We start from the raw sequence: 6,070 nt of genomic DNA, 5'->3' as shown, positions 1-6,070 counted from the left end.
TTGGAGCAAGTTTCCCTTTATTATTTCTTTCTTTTTTTTTTTGAGTGTATTGTCTTTTTTATTTTTTATTTTCAGCACCATCTCCAAGTGTATACACAATATGATTATGACTTGGCACAGTTTTTAAAGGTGAAAAAGGCTAGTTGCTAGTTCAGTTATAAAAGATCTGGTACATAAAAGGAGCTGTATTCTACCTGCTACAGACTGCATTTTACACCTCCAGTTAGGACGGAAACAAGCCACAAGGAGGGAATACCCACCCAAATTAATACTGAAAAGAACTAAATTTCACTTCTTATAATGCTTATAATTGCTACACCTGGAATTAGAATATAACTAAGGACAACTAAAATAGTGCATCAAACAATAAAATAGTCATTTTGCTGACATTCTATAAAATCGTCAATTTTAAGCTCAGTTCAGAGGCTATTAAAAAAATATAATAGACCTAGTAAAGTGCCTCCATTCATAAAACGAAACACCCAAGATTAGAGATAATTTCATACCAAAGCGCATCTAAAATAGGTCGACGTATACAGTAAATAAACAGCGTCTCTCCGCTGCCATATTCAGTTAGTGAAATACACATCCAGCCTTCTTCGAAGTCCTGGATGTCTGCAAACTGGAAACTAGAGACACAGTCCCCCTCATCCATCCCACTCCAAAAAAAAAAAAAAAAAAAAAAAAAAATCAGCGTCTAGTCTCAATCTGCTTGACAGTACTCCGCACAGCCGACTTCACGACGTTCCAGGCAGAACACGCACACCTGCAGCTCGGGTTTGAGCAGCCGGGCGGCAGCCGTCCCCGAGGTAGCTTGCAGTCGGGGCTCCACTGCCCACGCCGTGGCCGGCTCCTCTCGCGGCGTCACCTCGGGGTGGTGGTGGCGGCGGGCGCACAGCCCAGCAGCACCGCGGCGGCGCGACCTGCTAACGGGCTCAGCTCCGCAAAGCGCTCCTCCAGCAGACCGTTTTCGGCGGGGCTTGCGCATAGCTCCAGCGCGCCCCCCAGGAAGCGGCTCCAGGACCCCAGCTCGTCGCTGTCGTTGTCCTCATCGTAGTCGGGCGGCTCCAGCGCCCCGGGCCCGGTCCCCGTGTTGGGGGGGAGCAACAGGACGTGGACGACTAGAGGGCGGGGAGCCGCCACCACGGGCGCAGCCTTAACGTGGTTCGCCGTCCACCGCCTTGGTGATGAGCGTAGCGAGCCCCAGGTAGTCGTTCCAGGAGCTGAAGGGCGTGGGGGCGCGGCCACGGCGGGGCGAGCGGGGCGCCCAGGGAAAAGCCTCCATGGGCGGACTGAGGGCCGCAGGACACCTCCCCGCCGCCGGCGCAGGCCTGACGGAAGAAACGCACAGAGCCTGCTTGCTGGCCAGGTGCTCCCTTTATTATTTCTAATTTTGTATTTTTGCTCTCTCCTTTTCCTTCTTCCCCTTTTCTTTCTTAGGCTAGTTACCAATCCTCATCTTGTTCAGTGATGCACATTCTATATTTACAAATTAAATTTTCATATTTTCTTAATCATTAACTTCTGACCTATAACACTATTGCACTCTTTCTTCTGCTATTGGGGGGATTTAATTATTTATTTATTTTGTGATACTGGGGATTGATTGAACCCAGAGGCACTTAAGCCCTGAAGCATTTCCTCAGTCCTTTTAAAAAAGAATTTGGAACAGTGTGGTGCTAAATTGCTTAGGGTCTCACTCAGTTGCTGAGACTGGCCTCACTGGGATCCTGGTGCCTAAGTCTCTGGAGTTAGTGGGATTACAGGTATTCACCAAGAAGCATGGCTCAAAATGTATTGTGTTTTTTTGTTTGTTTGTTTCTTCTGTTTTGGTATTGGGGATAAAACTTCAGGGCGCTTCACCACGGAGCCATATCTCCACCCTTTTTAATATTTTATTTAGAGACAGGGTCCCTTAGGGCCTCCCTAAATTGCTGAGGCTGACCTTGAACTCATGATCCTTGGTCCTCAGGCTCCTGATCCCATGGGATATCAGGTGTGCACTACCTCCTCCAACCGTTTTTTTTTTTTTTTTTAACTTCTTCATATAGGTGAATTTTCTTTTCTTTTGTGAGGTGTGGGTTTGGGTGGGGATTGTTGTGTTGTTGTTGTTTTTCACTTCTGTTATTTTTTAGTAGCAGTTAGTGACTTTCTTTGGGGTAGCAGCTATGGGCTCAACTGCGCCATCTGTTGACCTTCTGGGACAGCATGCCCACTGGAGATGACCTTTTAAAACTTGACTACTTTTCAAGGTATTTTGGAACCTATGTTCAAAAGACTAGAGAATCATGAGCAAGATGGGAACATGCAGACACTGAGCATGGAGACCTCAAGGAGGCAGAAGACACCATATGGGAAATGCTTAGAGGAGGGGAAAAGGAGCCTCATAGTCTAGCAGGAGGGAGTGACTCACTTGGGCTTGGTGGGTGTTTGGAAGTGGGGAAGCTGGGGCAGACCACAGTGGAGTGTGAATCCAAGGCTGGAGTTCAGAGAACTTCTGTAGGCAGCGGGGAACTTTTGATGGGTCTATTGAGGGCAGGATGCCATGAGCTGATAGGGGTTCACCAGATGCAGTAGACATCTGGGTAGTGGGCACTCCTGCCAGGTCAGTTCTCAAAGTCAAGGTGTGCTGGCACTCAGGAGCACTTTGGAGCATTCTTCCAAAGTGTCCTAGGTACAGATGTCCTTGGGATGAAAGTATTTGGAGAGGCTCTGGGTCCCTAAGGGAAAGGAGCTAAGAGAAGAAAAGAGAATGAAAACTTTTCAATGTGTAGGAGGAGAGAGGATCTGAGATGGAGCCCTGGGGGAGGAGAGCCAGGGAGAGCAGCATGGCAGAAGCCCAGGACAGAGCAGCATGGCAGAAGCCCAGGACAGAGCAGCACTAAGCTCAGGAAGTCACTGCATTAGCACTGCACATGGTGGAGGAGTGACAAAACAGAGGAAGAGAGAATGGAGACACTGTTCCCAGTAGAGGGCTTCTTCATTCTGGCACCAAACCTGTTAAGGAGCAAAATGGAAGCACTGATGGGAAGTAGGTTCTAGAAAGAAGGGATTCTTACTGTTGTTGGGAGGTCAGACTTTTCCTTGACTGTCTGGGTAGCACATTCTTATTGAAGATATTGACTAGTGTTTTTTTTTTTTTTTTTTTGGTGGTTCTGGGGCTTCAACCCAGGGTCTTGTACATGGTAAGCAAGCACTATACCAACTGAGCTATAGCCCCAGCCTCTGGTGCTTTTTAAAAAAAAAAAAAAATTTGTCAAAGAAAAGTCCACTAGATGAAGAAATCTAAACTAAGTAGTATTTCCTTCATATTAGAGACTTGCTTCAAGTTTCTTATAAATAGATGTCTCTCTAAATATTGAGAATATTTGATTGTGGATTGTGAATATGTTGAAGTTTTCTATGCAAATGATGTCTAACAAATGCCTGTGGGCTCTCAATAAATGTTAGTCACCCACCTTCCACTCCAAGTACTTTCTAGGTAAATCAGGCTCAGTGTTCCACCCTAGGGAGTTAGGTTATTCCTGATTAGGAAGGAGATCAAGTCTGCTCCTGGGGCCACACATGTCTGCTTCCAGGTCCAGGCTGTGTGCTTGCCAGCCTGGCTTGACCTTTCCAGGCACATCAGCATTTACCTCTGCTAAGCCTGATCTTCTTTGTCTCTCTCTCTCTCTTTTTTTTTTTTTTTTTTTTTTTTTGGTATCAGGGATTGAACCCATGGGCACTTGTTCACTGAGCCATATTTCCAACCCTTTTTTATATTTTATTGAGAGACAGGGTCTCACTGAGTTGCTTAAGGCCTCGCTAAGTTGCTGAGGCTAAGTTTGAACTTGTGATCCTCCTGTCTCAGCTTCTAGGATTCCAGGCATGCTCCAGGGTGCCTGGCTCACTTTGTCTGTCTGCAACTGGGTAATCACTTTGGAAGCTACAGGACAGTCCTCTTGCTTCCAGACTGCACATAGACCAAGAGGCATGTGGAAAAGGTCACTGTGTCGTCCAGTGTGACTTGTCCTCCAACAAACACTCATACGAACCATGCTGGATTCTAGTAGACAAAAGTCTGTCCAGATCTTGAACAACTCTCCTAGCCCATGATGGAACATGAATTCAAAGGGCATCACCATGTTGTGTGGTGTGAGGGATCAGTTTCTGGTTTTCAGGATTATTTTTACTGTCTTGATAAGTGACTGAAAGGTGTCCAGGTCTACATGCTTGGCTATTCTGATGCTTATCTGAAATGCTTAGAATTAAAAATATTTGGGATTTTTTCAGATTTTGGAATAATAACATACACCTCATGTGTTTGGGATGGGAATCAAGCCTAAACATGAAATTTTAATTTGTGTATATGAGTGTATGTGGGGGGGGGTGGTCTGAAGATTGAACCCAGGGATGCTTTAACAGTGAGCTCAATTCCCAGCTATTTTTATTTTGAGATACGGTCTCATTAAATTGCCAAGTTTGGCCTTGAACTTGTGATCTACCACATAGGCAAAGAAAAAGAAAATTCTTCCCCTCAAAATTTGTAGCTGACCAACCTTTTCATAAATACCCCTTTATGAGTTTTCTTGGACAGACATGTCAAATTACCACACACTGTGTGGCTTAAAGCCACAAAATTTACTTTCATAATTCTAGTTATTTGTTTCCAGCAGCTTCTAGCTCCAGGTTTCCCCTGCATGGTGGCTGCTTCGTTCCAATACTGCCTCTATCCTCAGATGACCTCTAAGTGGGGTCCCCTTTGTTGAGCTGTTGATGTTGGTTTGGGACATGCTGCATTTGACCTTCCTGTGGGCTAGTCAGAGGGAAGTGTCCACATGGAAGTTAGGCTGAACAGGGGTGGTGTGGTAGATTCATGGCTTTTCATCCAGGTGTGAATGTGTCTATATTACTTATATCTAATACAATGTAAGTGCTATGTAAGTAGTAGTTTTACTGTATTGTGGAGGGACTCATGAAAAGAAAAATAGCCTGTATGTGTTTAGTACACATGAAATACATCTTTCAGTTCACAGTTGGTTGAATCCACAGATGTGAAGCCCTTAGATGTGGAGGCTGGCGGACCTGGGAAAGTCATGCTGCTAAGCACATGGCCAGGTCTAGGGGAAGGGAAAGCTCTCTGCGGAGCTCTGCCCTGAGCAAGCACTGGGCTGAGTGCTCTAGCTAATTAAATGCTTGCAAGAACAGAGGAGGAACTGCCATCCCAGTTTTTAGATCAAGAACCTGAATGGCCAAGTGGCCCACTGGGATCCAACCCCTGAGATGTCTGAGTAGACACCAGGCCTTGGTTGGCTTCCACAGGCTGCATACCCAGGGGGAGCATGGGAAAGACACTCACCTAGGGCAGTTACTGAAGGCAAGGGAGGTACGCATTGGAGCCTTCATGGAGCAAGGGTTGCCCTGGTCAAATCAGGAAGTCTCACCACTGCCCTGATCTGGGCATCTGTCACAGTCTTTCCATCTGAAGAGTTCCTTGTGACCCTCAGCCTACATGGCTGACCTTGGCACCAGTAGCTTCTGAGATCCACATGTTACAACCTGGACACCAGAAGGGGGCTGAAGCCCTCTTCTAAATCCCAGCTTCTAGTTCCTGATTGGCACAGGTAGTGTGTGGTACCTGTCTTTTTGGGGCCAGATCCAAGTCAGTTCTCTTGCAGGAACATGGTAGCTTACTGGTGCAGTCCTTGGATGAGGGATGGGTCTAGGAAGGGAGGTTTCCAGGCCAGGGGAACTTAGTAGGTAGTCCAGGAAGCAGCTACTCCATAAGCTTATTCCAAAAGGCTTTCTTAAGCTTTTCTATGCTGAAGTCCACTTATGGTATTACATTAGACCCTTGAGATTGCCATAGGGTGCTGAGGACATTTGTCCAACTCAACAGAGATCCAAATGTACTGTGTCTTAAACAAGTTAGAGTATCGTTCCTTGCTCAAATATCAAATAGGGAATGAGTAGTCCAGAGCAGATTGGATGGGGACGAGGCTGCTTCTGACTCACTGTTCCATCATCCCTCAGGTGTGGGCCTCATCTTCATGGATCAAGCTCTCTGGTTACCACATTCCAGCCAGTGGGA

The 6,070-nt window shown here is 46.3% G+C and overlaps 1 pseudogene; it reads right to left on the bottom strand.

Annotated features, from left to right (window-relative positions):
* Positions 1 to 703: 703 nt before the first annotated feature.
* Positions 704 to 1,285, bottom strand: LOC143404453 (nanos homolog 1-like; annotated as a pseudogene).
* Between the last annotated feature and the right edge of the window lie 4,785 nt (positions 1,286 to 6,070).

This window comes from Callospermophilus lateralis, chromosome 7 (assembly GCF_048772815.1).
Source record: "Callospermophilus lateralis isolate mCalLat2 chromosome 7, mCalLat2.hap1, whole genome shotgun sequence".
Classification (NCBI taxonomy): Eukaryota; Metazoa; Chordata; class Mammalia; order Rodentia; family Sciuridae; genus Callospermophilus; species Callospermophilus lateralis.
Note: the sequence above shows the minus strand (reverse complement) of the source record. Positions and strands in the feature narration are given on the sequence as shown.